At 37.7% G+C, this 23,519-nt stretch overlaps 1 long non-coding RNA gene across 3 annotated transcripts in view; it reads left to right on the forward strand.

The window, feature by feature from the left end:
- Window positions 1-23,519, forward strand: part of LOC106499669 (uncharacterized) — a 169,287-nt gene that overhangs the window by 131,286 nt on the left and 14,482 nt on the right. For 2 of the 3 annotated variants that reach the window (XR_010884789.1, XR_010884788.1), the window contains one exon: window positions 17,890-18,074. This is a non-coding gene — a long non-coding RNA (uncharacterized lncRNA). Of the gene's footprint in view, window positions 1-17,889; window positions 18,075-18,302; window positions 18,539-23,519 lie in introns of those variants that run through there. The other variant, XR_010884790.1, reaches the window with a different exon arrangement.

Here is a 23,519-nt window from a genome sequence, read left to right on the forward strand (position 1 = left end):
TATCATAATCATAGTTCAAGAATATCCTGTTTCTTAAATATACCTATTTATCCCACCTGCTTAGATGAAAGATCTATGAAGTTTTAGTCCAGCATGAATAACAAGAAAAAAGTAAATTGAGAATATAAAGTATAATCACAATCAACATTTTCTTGTAACCTCAGTAAATAAATTTATGAACATTTTTCAGTTAGAACCATACAAAGAAATATCAAAACCTGGAAAATGCTGCAGAAAACACTTTTTCAAAGACATGCAGAGCATGTCTTGGTCATTTCATGGAAGGAAAATAACAGCATCCATAAAATTTTTTTAAAATACTACTATTTATAGTAGAAAAGGGAGAAAATCATCCATAATAGGACTGGCATTAAAGTTGCAGATAAAAATGAAAAGTAAAAAAATCTGTGCAAAGAATTTGCAATATCAGATTTGCCTAAAACATCTTTTTTTGAACTGCACTGAGACATGCAGAGAAAAAAAAAATAGCTTGAGAATAGAACAAAATTAGACATAGCTTGGGGACTATTCCACCACAAGCACTGTTCTAATCACACTTTATCCAGTGTTCTAGCAGAGAAACCAGTCATCCCATGTGAAATTGTTTAAAGTGTACAGGGTCCCTTGATTAAAGGAGAATGCAAGGCATTCCTGCAGTGGACTTCTGGAACAGCTCACTGAAGGCTTGTCCAAACAGAAACAGCTTGCTGTGACCTTAGCAGCTGAAATGTCATAGTTTGCAACTATACTTCATCAAGAATCTTTTAAAAGATTAAAGCCCATGTTCATAGTATTTGTTCATTCAAGAAGTCCCATTTTCTGCACGTGCCCAGACTAACAGAAATAGGAACTACTAGCACGTGAATTGGACCATGCAGCCTTGAATAACATTCTTGAATGTCAATGATCAGTGTGTTTTGTAAAAAGCAGCTTCTAGAAGATCTCCCAGGAAAACTGCCACACTATGCAAATTGCATTTAGTTTCTTGTTTTAGCTACAAATCCAATGCTTAAATTACCTATGAACCATGAGCCTGAATAATCTCAGGGGAATGGTAATTATGGAATGCAAAGTCTTTCATCTCAGTTAGACTGAATATAGAAACAGTAAGCAGTGAGTAACTTTCCATAAACAAACATCCACTGCCATTAGAGAGATCAAGTTTTGTTATTGTTACTCACAAGTTAGGGCAAAGAAATGATTACAGAATGCAGATCCATGTAATTAGCATTCTAGAGCACCCAAAGTTTGAATATATTACCCATAATGGGTCTTCAGGGCAACTACAATGGTGGAATCAGAAATGGATCTGAATGTCTGCATAAATCAGAAGCTGATCTAGATTTTGCTTAAGAAAATTTAAGAAATAATAAATCAGCACCTACTTGGAGAAGTGGAACAAGCTGTGATCCGACTTGAGGGATCCACAGATATGCGACCACCCCTCAGCCTTACTGATAAACCTCCTCCTGATTTGAACCTTATAACACTCCACCGCACCTGCAATGGAAAATTGGGTCACCTTCATTGCACAATGACATTGATCACTTCCCAGAAAGGTCTCATGTATGGTGCAGTAAGATTAAAATCATAGGACCATTTCCGCTTTAATGGCAAAGTGATTTAAGTTTCCTGGACAAATACTTCTGTACAAGCAAGGCCCAAGACATTCAGAAAGAGAGCAGAAACACTGAGGTCCTCTTACTTAGCCTACATTTTATAAAGGCTGAGTAAAACTTTGAAACAAAGAGTCTTCATTGCCTCGATAAAAATATTTAACATGAGATACTCTTTTTCTTATTATCATAGTTAAAAACAAAATAGTCTTTATTTGCACATGCTGTTTTATGTGTATTAACATGCCCCATCTGAGGCAGCAAAAATTCTAACCACTAATAACCAAGAGAATCCATCACAGATGGATGGACTGTTGATTAAAAATGGCACGAAGGTGCTGTGAGACCTATTTACAAAGAGGGAAAATAGTAATCAACATCATTTCCCTCCATTTCCACTCTTCTGATTGAAAATAACCTCTCCATTTGCAAACCCATTCTTCTGCTTTATGTTTATGACATTCTTCTTTTCCTCCAGCAGTTTTTTGTGCTTAAAACAAAATTCAGTAGAAGACAAAAAGCATTTGTCATTCAGCAGTTAGTAATCAAGAAGCCTTTGCAATATGGCTTTCCCTTATTTATATATATGAAGAGGTTGTCTATGAAATATATAGAAAAAAATTTTCTCTCCTAATCCCAAAATGATCTCCATCTTCAGCCTTTCAGTCACTACCCCCTGCACGTAATCTGGTTTTGCTGGAAAGTACTGTCCCATGACAAAAACAACGACACCCTGACGACAAATTTTTCAGAAGAAATTCCAAATCTCCTCCCATTCCTTACTAACTCTGAGGTACAAGCAGAACAACATATTTTATCATTTTACCCCATTAACAAAGGTATTTTCCAAGTAGCGAAACCTTACACAACTCCTTTGGGGAAAATAATCTAATAGTTCCTCCCTGGAAATTTCTTTCAAATACCTCACTCTTCTCTTTGAGGAACTTATCCTGCAAGCTGCAATGCGTGTTTTTTTTCTCCTTTCATTTTTCTTAACACTTCAGAGAACTTTCAGATGAATGGGGCTTTTTTCCAGCTAATCATAAAGTTGCTATCATCAGGAAAGTTAGGGTACGATTTTGCAATACAGCGTGCATATATACCTCCTGTTGATGTGAGCAGAACTGTATCCGCAATGGTTCCTGGAAGACCTAAAGCATACTCTGCAAAGTACTGACCAATACTTTTTTGCATGCCTTCTTATAACAGAAGTCACCTCTGTTATTCATGGCATTACTCCAGATACAAGGAAGTGTGTGCACATTGAGAAAGCTGGGGTATAGGGGGAAGCACAGAAAATAGGAGGAAAAAAAAAGTGAAAGCCGCACAGCCTCACAAATAAAATGTTTTATGTTGTTAAGCAAAGCCAAGTCTACAGACAAGGCCTTTGCACCAGGTGCAAAGACATATATAAATTGTGAGTCTGCTTAACAATACAGCACAACTACCAAACATACTGCCAAGAAAATGGGTGGGAAGGAATCTGTGAACACGCTGAGAACATGAAATTTCTTAATTGCATTGCACCAAATGCTAACCACGGCAAACAACAGTGCAAATACCATGTATGTGGAAAAGGTACGTCATTTAGAAAAATATATCACGGTCTGCACATAAGACAGTGCCCATGTTTTTATGATGATATTTTATAAAAAAGCTCCTTCTTAATATTTGTACCAGTTCACATTCCTGGATTGGCTTCTAGACTTATTTTCTATGTGTCAGTCTTTCAATTTGCTTTCTACTGAAAGAGATACCACTGGATTCTATATTCTCAGGGTACTGCCTAGATGTGTCTACTTTTTAAGCATCAAATTGAATCAGTTCGTATGGCTTATCTAAAGAGGTTATAAAAACCTTGATCTAGTTACACTTCCTTCTCAGAGCAATGCTTGCCCTTTTCTTCTAGCAGAATTATGTTGTATACATGACCCAGTTTTAACTTTCCCAAACTTTCAAGAAGATCTACTTAGGACACTGGCAAAGTGGCTTAATATTTTTCATTATTATTCAACTATAGCTTTACTTGCCAAGATTCTAGCATCAAATACATAAAAGGAAGTTTGCGGTTAAGGAATAGGAAATATTAACTGTTTCAGTTTGTTTGAAAAACAAAACATCCTCACTGCACCATTAAATATTTCACTAAGATCCAGTGTTTCCTTTCCACCTGCCAGCACTCCAATCTCCAGTACAACTTCATTCCAGTTATTTAGACTACAGATCATTAAAACATAGCTGTGATTTTGAAGCACCTGACCAGCCAAATGACACTTAAAAGGGGACTTGCAATAAAGTCCTTATATGAAAAATAAAAAGTCAGAAAGACAATCTGGGGAACTACAGGCTGGTCAGCCTTACTTCGGTCCCTTGGCAAATCATGGTAAAAGTCCTCTTGGAACACACTTTGGGCACTGGAAGGGGAAGGGCATTGGGAACAGTCAGCATGGATTTACCCAGTGAAAATATTGCATCCAGTTCTGGGCCCACTTTGATCAACTGGAGCAAGTTCTATCTGGACTAGATGATCTCCTGAGGTCCTTTCCAACCTATAACTTCCAATTCAATTCACATGTACTTTTTATTAGGTTCAACAATACATAACCTATATTTAATTAAAATGCCATCAATGGCCCCTCTGACTGTCTCTATCCTTTAAGTCTTTCTTCTCACCTGCATTTTAATGTTAGGTTTTTTTCTCCCCATGACTGTGAGTCCAAACTCTAGCCTGCAGTTAATTAGGTAACATTTTTTCTTTCCTGACCTTTTAAAATCTTCATCCTAATGTCTGTGCATTATAACCTCTAGGCAAAAGTATTGTCAAGTATGTATATACAATTTCCTTGACTGTCTTTCAAGAAGCTGTTTCCTTTACTACAGCCTTAAATCATGGTTTCTAATATATGCGAAAAGATTGTTATTAGTTCAAACAATTAATATCTCTCTATTACCTTTTGCTTCTAGCCATTGTTCAAACATATATTCATTCATTAAAGATATCATGATTTAATTTTAGTATCAAATAGAAAGATGTAATGATTTGGTTTTAGTATTAAATGATGTACATTTCTACTCAATTGCAGATTTTAAAATTATTAACAAATGTAACTTGTTAAGAAGCAAGGCACTGAACTGGGATGCAAGACTATCCCAAGTATTGCCACAGTTGCATTCAGTTTCCATTCTGTGGTGAGTGAGTTTTAAATAATCCTCAATTTATTTCACTCAGAAAAGATTACTTAAGTAGAGGAAAATTATTCCCCATGAAATGTTCAAGCTTGAATGTGAAGAAAAATGTACATGAATGGTGGCATTGTTTTTCCAAAACTAAACCTCTAGCAATCAAAACTGAAGCTTTTAAAGTACCACTGTAATTTATGAATACTGCAGGTACAGTGGGAGTTCCTAAAGATTTCCATATCTTTAGGAAACAGTCATCTTCAGATGTCACAGACCAGCGTGGATCTGAATAATCTTATCAGCTTTGTCACTTCCAGAGTGAACTGGCAACTGCTTCAGTTTCTGGAGGCAGAGTTTGACTGCCAGGGCATTGCAGCACCTAATTCAGGAAAGGCAGTTTGGTTCCAAAGATAACAGGCTGACCTTCCCTGGCTCCTACAGTTTCTTCAAAGGAGGAGATAATTTCCCCCAGAAGACAGCAAGCATGAACCTCATTTAAACGCTCTGATTTGCACTGTGGAGAAGTCCATTTGTCTCACTGAATTCTCAGGAAAAGCTCCTTAAGGATTATCCTGATTCCATTTTGGGGCATATAACCTAATGCCTAAAATTAAGTGACGTGGAAATCTCTCCACCACTTTTATGGAACAACATGGCACATCTCGCAAGGCTTTCTGCTACAGGTTTCTTCATAAATATCCCAAGAACAGTGGAAATTCCTATATATTCACTCTTGGACAAAATCTTTAACAAAAATTTAAAAAAAGGAAAATCTAAGTAGAAAATTTTGAATTTTGACAGATCACAGTAAAGAAAACTGTATAAATAATCTTATATAATATAAAACTCTTACTCTCTAGTTTATCCGCCCAGATGTCCATTTCTTCATAGACCTTCTGACTTCTCTCATCTCTCTCAAAGTGGTAACCACTGAAAACAAGTAGATACTAGTCAGGCAGGAGTTGTACTAGGGTGTATTCAATTGACTCTGGAAAAGTCAATTTATTAGCATTCCGTTTGCATTTCCCAAGCTAACACTCTTTTAAAAGATACCCTAAGTACCTCAAATTTTCTCCTTTTCAGTCAGTACTAGTTAAAACTTGCCTTTCAACTTTGTCTGATGGCAGGAAGCTGGCTAAGTAGCTCACTGATACTGACAAAAATGACTGCATATATGGGGAGAATGTTATCACTTATATCATGAGATCTGGGACATCCGGAATATGAAAACTTAGTAAATAAATGGACTTAAAGGAGTAAGGTGTTGAAGAACTAGTTGCACAAGTTAAAATTACAATAAATGCTTCTAGCAGGAAAAATAGTTACTCAGTGAGTTTCACTAGGCCCATTCTAGGATAATTTCACTAGGACAACTTTACAGCTAGCTTCCATATTCTTGAATTCAAAAAAGGCAACTTGGAACAAGGAGATCAGCAAAATGGGATCACTCTTATTAGTGTCTCCCAATAAGTTATACAAAAGCCTGATGAAATCTATGCTGCAGTGTGCGCCTGCCCTACAGAAATGATTTGGAGAAGTGAAAGTTCTTCTTCACATCCTTTATGATTTTACAGCTTTTTTTTTTTTTTTAATAAAGCAAAAGACCCTAAGAGACATAAAATGTATGCCAAATCAGCAACCACAGCTTTTTTAACATTTCATTTCCATAAGGTTCCCCAAACCTTTCTCCCAATTTTCTCTTCTTCCCAAAGATCCAAAACAACTGCAAGACGCTATTAACTACCTAACACTAGAAAGACTAAGAACATAGCAATCAATAACATCATAAAAGCAGACTTTTCACAAAAAGCCACATTCCAGTTTCTCACACTTAATGAATCATCCCAGTCTTTCCCTGACAACAGAACACCAAATAGTAAAGAAATGAGTTGTTACAAAAGCAAATAATCATAGCATAATTAAGAATTCCTTGTCTACTACAGTTAAAGCGTATTCTACTTTCTAAAACTATCATACGAGAAAGTATTATGCATTGTCTAAATTACAGCTAAGCAAATAATTTGCAATGAAAAATTAATCTAGTTTTTAGCTTTTAAAAAAACACTCACAGAGCTGATTACTCACTCATTTTAATATCCTCAAATACGATTATTTCTCAAAATATTTACAAAATTCATTATAATTGTTGTAACTCTGAGTTGTTCAAGAGCATTAAAAATGGTGCATTACTGAGTCTGAATTGGTCAAAAAAGTCATGTGGACTTTAAATTAATTCCATAAATGAATTAATACACAAATACATCTACCACTAATACTTATGAGAGTTCATTTAAGCTTCACTGTTTACAAACAATTGTGCTTATGTCTTTGGAATGCAATTTCCATTACTGTTTGTGTAAGTGAAACTCATTTGTTCAAATACTCACCCAACCTCCCTCACCGCATTGCTGATGCATTTCAGCACTGACGGATAACACCTCTTCCTGTTGCACTCTGGTCCTCCATGTGGCAGCCTGACAAGGAAGTGCATCTGAATAAAGCAGGCACACTCATTTTCATTGATGATAAGCTGGGATTGAAACAAGTAATTATACAGGTTTACAGATGTAATACCAACGGCTCCAGTGGATTTTTTTCCTCTTTCTAACCTGTATTTGTGAAAGAAGAATTAAGCTTATACTGCTATATTTAGAACTTTATGCAGTTGGTCAAATCTTTGATTTTACAAAATTTAACTTCCTTTTTAGTTGTACTTTTCTTTTTAAAAAATGTAGCAAAATACATAACTAGCTTTGCCACAGACCATATTAATCTTAACTCCTCTCTCAAGAGAACAAATCTTTTTCTTTCATCCTATTCTGAGAGCTCCAAGCCTACTGAATCAAGGAACTACATTTCAAGACAGAAGCAACCAATTAATTCACTGACTTTAATTTGTTATCTCCCCAGAAAACAAATCCCAGTTCACAAAACCACAGACAGCTTATACCCTGTCTTATTCCACTAAGAAAACAAACATTTAAAACTCAAAATTAGAAACAGATAATTGAATATACAAATGTTTATGTATATTTCCTGATAAGGTTCCCCATTTTATTCAAATTATTTATTTCGAAGAGATACAAGGCCAGCTAAAATCGTACCCAGTCACACTAACAAGCTACAAAAAACAGAGGTTTATGAAAACAGACAGAGGCAGAGTCAAAATGTGTAAGCTTGAAAGAAAAGAGAAAAAAACTTATACATTTCTGTTACTAATATTTAGAAGAGCTACAATACTACAGTCCTACAGTCTTCAGAGAAAATATCTTCTCAGCCCCTCAGGCATATGGCCACATATACATAGCTTTAAAATTTCTGTGACCTACATGGAGAAAACTGCTAAATAACAGGCAACACTCCTTCAAAAGATTTATGCACATTTGCCATAGGAAGGTAGAGCACTCTTGCCAAACATTTTCCTATCTACAAACAATGAAATAAAGGTTTTTCATCATACATGTGTACAACACTCAGAACAACGGAGCCCAAAATTTTTAAATACCAGTGTAATAGAAGAATTAATCTGACCTTGCATTATCAAATTGTTGTAGACTTCCCACATCAACAGTCCATTTGATCTTTATTAGGAAATATGTGAGCATTAAAACCTGACATTTTTGTCATGCATCTGTTTTGATATACATACTAAGTTTTGTTATCATATCAAAACACTACTTGAAATGTGAAGAAAGTACTCCTGCTTAAGCTCAGAAAATACACAATTAAGGTAGGTTCCTACCACATCCTTTGAAAGCTTTTTAAATAGTTAGATGGTACTTGAGACTGACTAAATATAGCTATCACCTTTCACTCCTTAAACACTTTTTTAAATCCAGATTTCTGTTTCATGCCAGTTAGAAATAAGAACTTGATTGCAACATTGCCACTTTTTTGAGATGGCCATTAATTTGACCCTTTTTGATCCAAAATTTAAAGTTTCGGATAATTTTACCATATTAACACTTCAGCTGCAACAAGCTGTTTCACATTAGGCAGAACTTTCCCAAATTTCATCATTTCTTTGTCATTTATCCTAAGCTTGCCTGAAATAATGATCTAGAGTCCACAGTTCAAAAATAATAAATTATCCACTGATAAACTGGAAAACACTAGATAAAGACTATAGGATTGGAAATTCATCCTGTGTGAGAAGTTTTACAGTGTAAAGATACTGGAGTTCAACCAGTTTATCTTAAGAAAGGTAAGGAATGACTTTATGACACCCTCCTGTAAGTACCTACAAAAGGAATATTAACTGAAAGTGCTTATCAAGTCTATCAGAGAGGCAGAGCAAGACACTGGAAAAAAAAAAAGAAACAGACTAAAAATCCAATGTTTTAATAGAGAGAAAATTAACTATGTGAAGAAAAGCAGTCAAATCATGGATTTTTATCTCTTAGCCTTAGGAAAAATTTGTCTCATTAAAAAAACAACAAAAACCTGCCATTTAGAAAGTCATACTGCCAGCACTATATAGATCAGATAAAACCCAGGCAGAGCATTCTCAGTCTACAGATTATGATTTAGCGTTCAGTCCCCAGAGAAGATGCAAGTTTGAATCCTGCACACTAGCTCCTTTCAGAAAGGTAGAGTTTGTTTTTCCTTATACTTTCCTGTTAACTTAGGATAACTTCTGTACTTTATCACCTATGAATTATTGAAAAATTAAAGTCAATCTGTCACTACTGTATCAGCTATAAAACATTAGAAGTCTGTCACAAATATCACAAAAGAAACCTTTTTAATTTACTATGGTTTCCCATGTAAAATGCTTGCATTCTCAGAATTTATTTCAATGAGAATCTCTTTTAAGTAATACTTAAAGATAATAAATGCAATGTTTTATTAACGATTATTATGCATTAAAGAGAACGCCTAGGAAACTGAAGAGGAGCTGTAAAAGGTTCAGATGTTAATGAAAAACTTATCCTTAAAGAATTCTGATTATCCTAAATAGTATAAACTCCACAAAAAGGTTTCCAGTTGAGTTTCTTCTATGACTAGCTTGCAGGGCAGCCCACCTGCTTCTCAAGTTCACTTCAAACACCCCCAACCCCTCAGCCCACAGGTATGACCCCGTCTCTGTTACCTGGTGAGCCAATTAGACTCAGCTATAATTAATTAATTCCCAGCAGAATGCACTGGACTTGGAAGGCTCTCTAGATTTTTAAAAAACAGTCCTAGCAACCCTTCTGTTTAACACAATATCTTTCTGGGGTAGAAAAGTACCGTAGGTTAAAGAAAGTTTTTTTCAGAAGTTTTGAACATACTTCTCTAACTATTGCAGCCCTTAGTTAAAAGCTACAAGTATGAAGCAATTTTTCTTCTTAATAGGAAAACCCAGAGACTTGCATTTCCTAAGGTAGTACTAATTTTTACTACATAGCAAAGGTGGTAACCGCACATTCTCAAGCTTCTCTGTTTCACTCAGGCAATTATGACATTGTGTCCTGGCCAAAAGCTTACCAAACCAAGCTAAGTAAACTTCTAAAATGTAGAATTATCTTCCAAAATACAAGGTTCCTGTGTGTTATTTTTCTTGCTAGGCCAGTTAATCCTAGAACCCATTTCTCTTCTCTTCCCAATTCTCACAAAGATGTAGTCAAGAATAGTATAATCAAATGATATACAATATTTCATTCTTTAACTAAAATGATACTGAATTACATCAGTGTAGCTGTTGGGATCAGGTTATGCAGAGCAGAAAAGTTAGTGCTGCTATCTTGAATCTTCCCTACACTGGCTTAGCGTAGCACTGCTGATTTTCTGATACTGAAACTCTGTACAGTTGGTACAGCTTACAAGTATTATCAGTCAATAATTTCAGTTGAAAACCTATAGGCCTCCACTGATGTCTGAACATACTAAAGAGAGAGAAAATCTTAAATATCAAAATACGTATCAAAATAGACATCTTAGTGATGGATTCACATCTCCTGGGACAAAGAGAGTACAGTGTAACATTAGGTACCACATAAGCTCACAGAAAGGAAAACCATCTCTGTTGCAAAAATACACATTTTCTACTAGCTGTTCTTTTGTATTTTCCTAAGTTGATTGCAGGTAACATATGTATGGAAATAAGATCATGAGAACTGTCTTCTCTAGGAGACGAAGAAAAATTTCTTTAGACAGGATCAGTTACTAGGGAGACAAATGTTTTAAGTATTTACCATTCTGTATGCCCAAGAAAATCTCACCTTTTCTTGGGGAGAACCTGAATGAGTAAACTCAGGTAGAAAATCATGCAATACAATGATTAGAGTTTATTATAGATCAGCAGCTACAGGCAGGTCACCTGTTTCTCCAGGACACTAAATATTATGAATGAGAAGCTCTCACAAATACAATGCATTTTGGATACCCAGAAGTGAGATTCATCTTACACTTTTATTGTATGAGTACACTTTTGCTAGGTAATTTTATTCACTTGCATGTGTTTGCTTCAAATGCTTGCAGCTTTTAGCTTATTCATCATCATGGCACGTGGGACTTCATCAAAGGCTTTCAGGAAGCGAAAGGAACTTATTTCACATGCACTATGATTAGCCATGTTAGCTATAATATTATATTAACTTCCCTCATAAGCTGAACAAGTATGGCAGATGGTAGAGGCCTCTGCCTACTATCCCAAGTTACTTTTGACCATATTATTGCTGGCATTCACTTTCTATAATTTGTTGCTGAAAAGATTTTTAATTTCTTAGCATGTTAAAGATACAAGATTGACTGTCCCCACTGTTATTGCTGTTAATGCATGTTCTGTGATTGCTTGCTCCAGGACCTGATTAATCTTTTATAATGTTGGTAACTCTCCTCTGATTCTTCTCCTTTTAAATATTTTTTTTCTAATGAGTGTCTCTCAATATATGCTGAAGATGAGCCTTTGTTCTTTGCTACCCTGTATCCTATAATAGTAAATGCTCAAACAGAGCAAAAAATGAAGACAAATGGATGAAGTGGGCTGATCTGGGTCAGTCAGTCCCACTTTTGTGGAAACTGGTAACCTCCAGATGGTGCTGGGAGGATTTTGTCCCCTTTTTGCCTGTCCCTGTTTGACACATGTAAATTGGCAACTGGTATATCCACAGCTGTAGATCCTTTATCAGTTCAACCTTTGCTCCTGCTGACTCCAAAGTCAAACTGCAGGAGACATTACTGCTGCTCCATAGCTATACTTCTAAAGAACAGGCTTCTGAAATGCATCAGGTAACATCAAACAGGAGCTTCTTTCACAATATCTTTCTCTGGCAATGATTCTATGATAAGGCTTACCAGAACTCTGTCCATCTTCTCAAATGCAAGTCACCACTTTGAACACTTTAAATAGCACTTTGAACACTTTAAATAGCAATGAGACATAGCATACAAACTGTATCAATACCCCTTTTACAGGATTTCAGTGTAATACTGTTTCCAAAGGATCATTTTCATCTCAGTTGGACTGACCTCATATGGGAAAAAACAGTGATCATTCAGGTTGGGTTTGCAATAACTTTCTACAGTTCTCTGGATACTTATTGCTGATAAGCTAGTCTGACACAGTATTATGCCATCAGTGAAAAATCATGAATGCATGACTTAACTACATACTCTAACTAATATCACTAAAGTGGTATTCTCAACCAATCCCCTTCTGTGTTCACATAGTAAGATATAAATAAATTTATTTTTGACTGAATTATTTTGCATATTCACTCAGAAAACCACAAAAGCTTCCATTTTCCAGTGTTCCCCTTCCATCTGTAATTGTAACTTACAGGGAAGGAAGAAAAAAAAAAAGAGAGAGAACAGCCAGAGCAAGCGTAAGTTTAATCTTTCTGCCTGTAAGCATTGTGTTTAAAAACGTGGATGTGGACTATAAAGTTACCACCTGTCTCAAATTACTTTTATTTTTCAGCTCTCTCCAAAGACTGATGAAGCATTTTCTATGGCATTATAAATAGCTATTATGCTGCTTGTGATATGAGCACAACTGATCATTCAATAAATATTCAGACAATATAAACATTGATCAAAAAAACTCCCTCAGTTTTTGTCCCAGTTTTAAACTATTATTTTTAGTCAGATTTCTTGTTCATAATACAATAAGTATTAGTAATTTGGATTATTCTCAAAATATTTTCCTTAGACACACTGAAAAAATGGCCCTACTTTCAGTTTTGATTTTGTTTTACAGTATTAAGCGAAAGAAAATGAACCCTCTTCTGCAAAAAATTATTTTTCCCCCCTCTACAGATAGCAAAAACTGTGGATCCCAATGCTGACTATAGACCCTAAACAAACACCTTGCATTGCATACTCTGCTCGTGTGTTTTCAGAAACTGGATTGCATGTTTGCACTCCCATATTTTTCTGCATTCACACTCAAAGAGGCAAACTGCAACAAATTAAGGATTTAAAAGCTGCATATACAAAATATAAATTCCAACACAAAGTCCTCTGCTGAGGTCAGTGAGAAAGTCCTGTAGAATCAGGCCCTAGATGTGGATATAACAGTATCTGCCTTTGCAAAGAAACATGCGGTGTAATGTGCATAGATGAATTAGAGCAAACAAAAGTGAAGACCCATTTCACACATTTTTTAGACAGGTACTACTAAACACAGTGAAACTTAGTCTCTGTCAGAGTTGCATGTAGAGTCAACTCTAGAGAGTAGAGCAGATCAGGTGAGAAACGTTCCAGAAATATTCTGGTTTTGTGACAGATCATAAGAAGACTTGGCTTCAAAGATGGGTTTGTATAAAATAAGCTTCTAAAGAACCTATTACAGAAGGGGCAGGGAGACTTTATAAGTAAAAATTTGGTCTCACTGAATATTGTCAGAAATAAGGGATAAATCCACTTTTTAATTTTTGTTGTATATACATATATGTCATATATACACACCCACCCATATAATTATATATAGTATTATAGAATTACAAGCACTATAAAACAATATGTTACTCTGTGGGTGTGTATATGTACATATTTCCATTTTCATGATCCTTTTTGAGCTGAGTAGTCTCACATTGCCATCTTGTTCTCTTACTGGTCAGACTCATTTACAAAAAAAAGGAAACATGCTGTTCTAAATCCATTTCCTTCATGCCAATGGTGCCACATCAGAAATGACTTTCATTCCCTTTAGGATGAGCCCCTCTATCTGCTTCACAAGTGAACCATAACCTCTATGTTAAATATATAGCTTTAACCACAGCCTCGCTTTCATCCAGGTTCCTAGCCAAGGAGAGAAAGGATACTTCAAAGCCTAACAGAGGTGAGATACCACTAAACCTTACCATCATCAATATGTGGTAACGCTAATTATTTGCATCTTTTCTCACCAAATATCCATGTTTATTGAGCATAGTAACAAGGCTGAACACTGCACTATTGCATGCAGAAAGAGGAATTAAACTACTCATTACAACCAACCTTTCAAAGAAGAACAAGCCAACTGTTTCAGAATTATTCCGTCCATCAATGCCAAATTCAATACAGGAGACAGTAATATCTCATGATCAATATTCTTGAAACCAACAACCTGTTAGATTCAACAGCACCATCTTTGGTGTCTGAGCTTTGACCAATACACATACGCTGTCCACAGTTAAATCCATACTTGCTTGCAAGGCACATCCTAACCTGAAGCTTGACTGAATGGGGACCAAAAAAAGTCACATGGTATCAAAATGTTGTAAAATTTCTTATTTTCAGGACCAATACAGCATAGGATTTCAGTTTTAAATTGTCCCTTCTTTAAATGAAGATAAAGATACTGCCCTAGCTTAAAGAATATCATCCAACAGATTCCAATCTAACATTGTATGAGATTTTTCTCCCTGTTGGATTAATGAATCCTATGTTGTTCTAATATATCTCTGCGCCTAAAGCACAGTCATTGTTTATTTTCTGAAAGACACATTCTACTTATTTTAAAAGTTAAAAAACTGAAGAGATCATTAAAAAATAAAGCAATAAGAATATAATAACAATTTGACATCAAAAGGAATTAGAAATCAGCTTCCATGAACACGTAGCACTACTGCATGTCTCCTGTGTATCAACTAAGTCACTTTCCCCCCACCAGAAAGAGAGTTCCTGAAACAGCAGTTAGATAGTGTGCTAGATGTTTGGAAACCCTGAACATATTTATCTTTGTGAGCAGCTATGTGAGCATTTACACAACAAGAGAAAAATCAATTTGCTACGATATTCCCAAACACTGGAATCTTTTGCACTGAGAAAAGAATGAATTCAGGGTACACCTGTCCCATGGGCTTTAGTATTTTCTTCATTCTTTTGGTGTTGATGTTTTCTTCTCTGTTACTACCATTTCTTTCTTATTTCTCCCATATTTTTGTTTTTTTCCCTTGTCCTGTGTACCACACTGCACCTATTTTCTGAACTTTCCCTCTTCATTTCTGTATGGTGCTGACATATGAAGCCAAACACACACTAGAGCTTTAGGCGGTGTTTGATTCTGCGTATTTTTATTTTGCCACCTATGAAAGTTTATCCTGTTTGTAGAGTTTCCAAAGCCTAAGATCGCAATATCCTAATTACTTTCTGCTCCATGCAGAATTTGCAATAAATGGAAATGAGATAATACTAGTGTGTCTTCTCGTACATTCCTAGCTGTTTGTAGTGATCAAGTCTTTTAATACTTTAAAACCTTCTGTGACAGCACAGGCAAATATTCCTTAGAAAATCCTGAAATGTGTAGAAAATGAATTTACCCAATATATACATTTTCCAATTTATTTTCAATATGGGGATTTTAACATTTCTGAACCTGTAAGAAGGCATTAGTAAGAATAAAAGTGAAGGAGGCATGTCTGTGTTGATAATGCAGTTGCAATATCATTCTTTCAGACTACTTCTTAAGAAGACATTTAAGCAATTTTTTTTTTTAATTGAACAATCCATTCCTTTAATTCTTCTCATCAACCAGACAAAAAAGTATTTCTGTATCATACCCTGCACCAAATTTATTTCTAATGCAAATTTTTTAAAAGACTATAGGCTTACGGTAGATATTCATTTGGCCCATGGGGCTGGCATATAAGCTACAGCAAAATTTTAGACTAAATTTGCAGCAATGAAAATATAGTGCATTAAGCCATTGTTCTACCTAATCTCGTGTAGACGAGCGGTATGTACCTCTGAAGAGCAAGAGGTCTGGGAACAACTATTTGAAATTATTTACAGAAACAGAATAGGAAATAATTGTGTGTTTTCCATGAGGAATTGCTGAAAGTCCACTTAGGAAGCATCAGAAGGACATGGTTCCTGCAACTGGTACTATACACGACACCAGATTAAGGATAAAGGGCAACACACAGGTTTATTTTCCTGGGACCTTCCATCATGGCCAAGGAAGAACCTCTGGTTCAAGATTTTTATGTGAATGACAGACTACAAACCTAGGCCAGCAACCTGAAACAGATCCAAGTGTGGGAGCTAGTCCTTCCTGCACTGGGCAAACAGTCTAACAGTTCTACACTCCCCTTTCAGTGGGCACAATGATTTAGAAGAATGGAACTAAAAAGTTAAGTGAATTTACTGCTCTTTAAAATGCACAGCATGTACAGCAGTGGTGCCCTAGTAACTTTCTTCTTCCTCTAACCTTGCCATACACCCCTGGAGTTCAAAGGTTCATTAGAGAAATAGATTGAATAGATACATATCATATATATACAGTAGAAATAGCCCCATTAGGAATTTTTTAGTAATATATTTTGAAAAGTGCGTACGTTCATATGAAATACTGTATTGACATGTCTTAGAAATACCTAGAGTACATGTCAATACAGTGCTAAAATAAGTATGGATTTTTTTCAGTGAATAATGAGGAAGTCAGTAAAGCACTCATAAATTGCCGAATATAAATTACTGCTCCCAGAGGCTACAGTAGCTTAAATCTCTTCCTTTCAAAAAGGGCTGGGGGTTTTTTTCCCCCCTCTTTTCTTTTCGCTTCCCACCACCACCTTTTTGAGCATATATAGTTCACAGGGAACAGCTTGGAATAATCTTTTCTTCCAAGTTTTGTCAGTGGCACTGCAAATGGAAGATATGCAGAACCTGTAGTAAATGTAATCCTTGTTCACCTAATTTAAGCTGATAAGAGTCTTAGTCATGCAAGTATTGCATCAAAGCAGGGTAGTGAGAAAGCCCCTCAAATGGGGTATTTGTTAGCTCAGTATCCAATAAAATTTGCTAGCTACATTTATCATCACCTGTGCTGGTTGGTGCTTTAGCATGTGCATCCATGTATTAGTGGTCTGACAACAGAAAATTCAGAGGGAAAAAAACCCACAATTGCTTAGTCTTGGAATATTTTTCTGTATTTCAAAAAGAAGCATACAAAAGGAGTGAAAGTGTGACATTCACATGTTGGAGGAAACATCTGAAATTTTCCTCATAGAATTAATTGTCAAACAGTGAACAAATAGAGACAATTTATATATAGGGAACAGAATGGTATTAACATCAAGAAACAGAAACCACACTATCAAATTCCAAAGAATACACTGAACTCCCTTCTGTTTGCCTGTATACAGAACCAGCTGTCCCGGAAGGATGGTGGAACCCATGCTCAGCAAAGACTGTAAATAATAAGTCAGTGAACATGGTGACCCCTCAATATCTGCATTTCAGTAACAAAAACAAGCAAGAACGGGGAATACTGAAGATACTGGTGACTTTTTTTTGACTTAACGGACAATTAATTGTCCAGGAAACTGAAGTTTTGTACTAGAGATAGGTATACTGCTGAGAACTGAGTGCCCTTTAGAAACACCATATCCTTTTAAGCTATAAACCCTAGGCAAATCACCACAATATAACAAGATTTGGCAATACTCTCATTGGGTCACATCTTATCATCAAAATTAAGAGGTTAACTTTGGCAAAACAAAAATCCTAAATCTCATGAAAAAAATAAAAGCAACCCAAATGTGAAGGAGGAATATCCCCTAATACCCTGTCCCTTGCTTAAGAAATTAAAAAAAAAAAAAGATAAATCTCTCTGCCAGCATCCAGTCTGTTGGAAATACTCAGTGGGAATTTGGAATAACCTGACCAAAATGCTACTCAAATACAGGTTACATCAAAAGAAACACTGTCATGGTCCATTTACTGAGGGTACGGCCTTCTGCAGGAGGACAAACTAGTTTTCATGTTTGACAAGATTACAGAAGACAACCACACGATTCTTCAATGCAACCTTAAAAAGTGGTGTCAAATAACAGAGACAAACTTGCAAAAATGTGCTTCAACCTATGCAAGGTAAGTGACCAATGTAATTCAAGGTTCTGTTTTGTTGTCTGAATATGCTTAATATTGCTGGCACTGCCAGTCTGAGTCTTTGCACCAGCAACATTCCTGGTTGGCACTGTCCTCAGTCAAAACAGAGATGTTTTGTCTGGAATTGCAGAACTCCTACATTGCTACATAAAGGGGAAATCTGGGTATTAGTCTCACCAGGCAAATCAAAGCTTTACTCTTGTTCTGTAGCTGCTGTCAGAAACTAACATTAGGGAAGCCCTGAGAAAAACTCTGCAGTGGATGCTGTTGTATCTGTCTAAGACTTCAGTGACAGGACAAGCCACAGGCAGTATGGAGAACTCTGAATTTGTGCCGACCTTCCCACTTCAGTACTGATATATGAAAATTGCATTAGGCAAAGATCTGTGATGTTTACTTCCGGTAACTAAGTAGGTGAAAAAAAACTCTCTGTAAAACTAAATAAAGCTTCCCTTACTTTCTGAATGCATCTGGAAGACAAGTTTCTCTGCAGCAATGTTGGTGTAAATTTTTCCCCATGACCCTGAATTTTAAATGTCCTTGGTCTTTAAATGTCTTTGGGCTACAAACTTAAAGAACAAGACTGGGGGGGGGGGGGGGGGGGTTGCCTTGATAGTTCCTGGGAATTAGAAGTCACACTATTAAAAGGATCTTATTAGTAAACAAAGCCATTTGTGTCTCATCCTTGGGAATGTAAGGAAATCAAATCACTTTTTGGAGCAGATGCTGCTGATCAGGCACATAGTAAAAGAAAGTACTCTTATAAAAATTTACATGCCTAGGAAAAATAGTATATAAAAATGGATACCTGAAAGAATCTAGGAATAATAATATGGGTATGTCTCTATCTAGACAATTTGTGAATACAACATTTTGGTATTTACTTATTCTCCAAGACAAAACAATAATATTTTGCAAAACATCAATACAAGGATAAAATAAGTAAAGACAGATATCCAATAATTACTGCAAAATAATGCCATGGAAAAATCAACAAGGTCGTAATATATCAATGAAGACAGGAAAATCCAAGAATATGTCCTTCTCTGTGTGTACATATATACACACGTATACATTTCCAAATATATGCAAACTAAAAATTAGATTTTGTAATTATTCATGTCATCCAGGATAATGAGGATATTCATCCATCGAAACTGCATTTACCTGACTAGCTTTACTGACTTCAAGGACTGTTAGCAGGAATCTGGATTAATCACATAAATGAGTTTGCAAAAAGAGGTCCTAGCAAGAAAACTACATTGTACTTTTTGCAGTGACACATATAACCAAAAAAATCGAAGTGCTGCATAAAAATCCATAAATTAAGCCTCACTAGATCACTCTGTAGTCAGATTTACTACGTTTTCTGATGTGTAAACTGAGACATTAGAGATGGTCCTATTCTCACTGATGCCAGTGAGAGCTCTGTTGTATAAAGAACTACATAGCAGAAGTCCTCTTAATCATCTGTCTTCTCAGCTACCAAAATGAACAGAGCTAATCCTGCAAGCAGTTGAGAAATGATAAAGGACATGTAAGAAAACTAAGATCCACTGAGCATGGAAAATTTTACTTGCACTGCTGAACACTAGGCAAACTTAAATGCCTGATCTGCACAGACACAGTAGCCACGCCACAGGGCAGAGACAAAGCGTAGTAAGATCATGCTGGTTTAAGTACAATCCAGCGCATACACATGAAGTTTAGAGGCCGACCCCTTGTCATCTTACTCCTTCTGCCTCCCTGGAGTATTGCATTGTCCAAGTGTTCAGAGAGCTGATCTTAACAAAAAGTGCGAGCTGGGGCTGTCATACGGGTTAGCCACAGACACAAAAATTCCTCTTCTGACAGATCGTCTGTAAAAAGCTCTTGCTGCCACCACACAAATGCCATAATGAATTCAGGGCATAGCTCTCTTACCAGATCACCAGTCTATTCCTCCTGCTTTCTTTGACCTCTTTAGCAAATCCCATGCTTGTAGCACAGCATTCCCTCTCCCCTACATACACTTCTTTCTGTTGCAAGATCAAGTTCAGTGACTGCCTGGGTGCCTGTTTCTTCATACTCCATCCCCCTCTGATCGTGAAGTCATGCTTAAAATCAGGTTCACGACAGTCTAATCACATTGACAGCAAGAAACAGTGATGTCAAAGGGAAAAAACATTATTTGAGAGAACAATAATGAACTGCCTTTGCAAACACAAAGATTTTTATGTGTCTGCAAAAGCAACAAAGCAGACTGGTACACTTACATTTGTACGTTTTTGTGCTGTCAAATAAGCCCCAGTTCTTCCATTCCTTCTTCCATACACAGAAAAACCTATTTCTATATCACTGAAGTGTGATCTACTTTCAAGTGACAACATTATGAATTAACATTCAACCTAAGGCATAATTGTTATAGCAGAAATGAAGCCTCCAGAAAACAGGGCATTTATAATACAAATACAGACAGATTCTCAGGTACAATAGCATAAATGGTGATACTATAGTTATTTCAGGGTTTTTTTTGTTGTTGTTATGAATTGGGTCTTAAAATTTCAAACTAAAGAAAGATGTATGAGCCACACACACAAATGCTCACAGTATCAAGACACTTATAATCTGTCATCCTGAATGCTTGATTCTGACAAATTGCAGAGAGAGAAAATATTAAGACTTTCATCAGATTAAAAATATATAAAAGCAACCCAGTGTTACCTAGCTCCTTCCTTCTACTAATGTGGTTTATAGTATCCTTCTATAGTCTTAGGAGAACTGAACTTTCCATGAAGATTAATGCTACACTCATTTCACTGCACATTAATGTGGAAGACATTAATACTTTGAGCTCAAAGAATTCCCACTGGCAAAGGGTATTAAAATCATGCATTGTCTCTCCACCTATCCTGACATGTTGGCTTTAGAACTTCTGTAAATTCAGCCTCGGCTGTAGATTCATGTCAGCATTTTGACTGAAGTAGACAACCACTTCTTAAAATATATACATCTTGGAAGAAGGTACAGACCAGTACAAAACTAAAATTACTGCTTTTGCAGAATCACAGAATGGTTGAGGTTGGAAGGGACCTCGGGAGATCATGTAGTCCAACCCCCCTGCTCAAGCAGGGTCACCTAGAGCATGTTGCCCAGGACCCTGTCCAGATGGCTCTTGAATATCTCCAAGGAAGGAGACTCCACAACCTCTCTGGGCAACTTGCTCCAGTGCTCAGACACCCTTACAGTAAAGGGGCTTTTCCCCATGTTCAGATGGAACTGCCTGTGTTTCAGTTTATGCCCGTTGCTTCGCATCCTATCACTGAGCACCACTGAAAAGAGTCTGGCCCTATCCTCTTTGCACCCTCCCTTCAGATGTTTAACCGCATTGTTAAGATGCCCCCTCAGTCTTCACTTCTCCAGACTGAGCACTCCTGCTCTCTCAGTCTTTCCTCATATGAGAGATTGTTCTAGTTTCTTAATCATTTAGTGGCCCTTTGCTGGACTTGCTCCAGTAGCTCCATATAGTTCTCTTGTACTGGGGAGCCCAGCACTGGACACAGCACTCCAGGTGTGGCTTCACCAGGGCTGAGTTACAGGGGAAGGATCACTTCCCTCCATCTGCTGGCAATCCTCTTCCTAATGCAGCCCAGGAGACTGCTGGCCTTCCTGGCACATTGCTGGCTCACGATCAACTTGCGGTGCACCAGGACCCCCGGTCCTTCTCTGCAGAGCTTCTTCCCAGCAGATCGGCCCCCAGCCTGTACCGGGGCATGGGGTTGTTCCTCCCTAGGTGCAGGACTCTGCATTTCCCTTGATTGAACTCCCTGAGGTTCCTCTCTGCCCAGCTCCCCAGCCTGTCCGGGTCCCTCTGAATGGCAGCACAGCCCTCGGGTGTGTCAGCCACTCCTGCCAGTTTTGTAGCATCAGCAAACTTGCTGAGGGTGCACTCTGTCCCATCATCCAGGTCACTGGTGAGTAGGTTGAACAGGATTGGACCCAGTATTGACCGCTGGGGTACACTGCTAGCTACCGGCCTCCAACTAGACTTTGTGCCACTGATCACAACCCTCTGAGCTCTGCCATTCGGCCAGTTTTCAATCCACCTCACTGTCTGCTCATCTAGCCCATACTTCATGAGCTTGCCTATGAGGATGTTATCAGAGACAGTGTCGAAAGCCTTACTGAAGTCAAGGTAGACGACATCCACTGCTCTCTCCTCATCTACCCAGCCAGCCATTCCATCACAGAAGGCTATCGGGTTGGGTGAGCATGATTTCCCCTTTGTGAAACCATGCTGACTACTCCTGATCACCTTCTTTTCCTCCACATGCTTAGAGATGGCAATGGTTTCCAGGATTAGCTGCTCCAGCACCTTTCCAGGGATCAAAGTGAGGCTTACCAGCCTGTAGTTCCCTGGGTCCTCCTTCTTGCCCTTTCAAAGACTGGAGTGACATTTGCTTTCTTCCAGTCTTCAGGCACCTCTCTTGACGGCCATGACCATTACAAGATGATTGAAAATGGCCTTGCAAAGACATCAGCCAGCTCCCTCAGCACTCATGAGTGTATCTCATCAGGGCCCATGGACTTGTGTGTGTCCAGTTTGCTTAAGTGATCTCTAACCCGATCCTCCTCAACCAAGGGAAAGTCTTCCTTTCTCCAGACCTTCTCCCCAGTCTCCAGAGCCTGGGATTCCTGAGGACCAGTCTTACCAGTAAAGACTGAGGTGAAGAAGGCATTCAGTATCTTTGCCTTTTCTGTAGCCTTTGCCACCAAGGCTCGGCATTCAGTAGCTTTGCCTTTTCTGTAGCCTTTGTCACCAGAGCTCCTGTCCCATTCAGCAGTGGGCCCACCTTTTCCCTAGTCTTCCTTTTGTTACTGATTTATTTATAGAAGCCCTTCCTGTTGTTCTTGACATCCCTTGCCAGATTAAACTCCAGATGGGCCTTGGCCTTGCTAGCCCCATCCCTGCATACTCATACAACATCCCTATATTCCTTCGAGGTTACCTGTCCCTGATTCCACCCTCTGTAGGCTTCCTTCTTTTGTTTGAGTTTGCCAGGAGCTCCTTGTTCACCCATGCAGGTCTCCTGCCCCCTTTGCTTGATTTCTTGCTCTTTGGGATGTTCTTAAGCTTGGGGGAGGTGAGCTTTGAATATCAACCAGCTTTCTTGGACCTCTGTTCCTTCTAGGACCCTATCTCATGAGATTCTTCCAAGCAGGTTCTGGAAGAGGCCAAAGTCTGCTCTCCGGAAGTCCAGGGTTGTGATCCTGCTCTTTGCCCTGCTCCCTCCTCTCAGGATCCTGAACTCCACCATCTCATAGTCACTGCAGCCAAGGTTGCCCCCAACCTTCACATCACAAACAAAGAAGGGCTGGTGGGAAAGTATGAGGTCCAGCAGAGCACCTCTCCTCATTGGCTCCTCATCGATGTTCTCCAGGAACCTC

This window comes from Apteryx mantelli, chromosome 8 (genome assembly GCF_036417845.1).
Source record: "Apteryx mantelli isolate bAptMan1 chromosome 8, bAptMan1.hap1, whole genome shotgun sequence".
NCBI lineage: Eukaryota > Metazoa > Chordata > Aves > Apterygiformes > Apterygidae > Apteryx > Apteryx mantelli.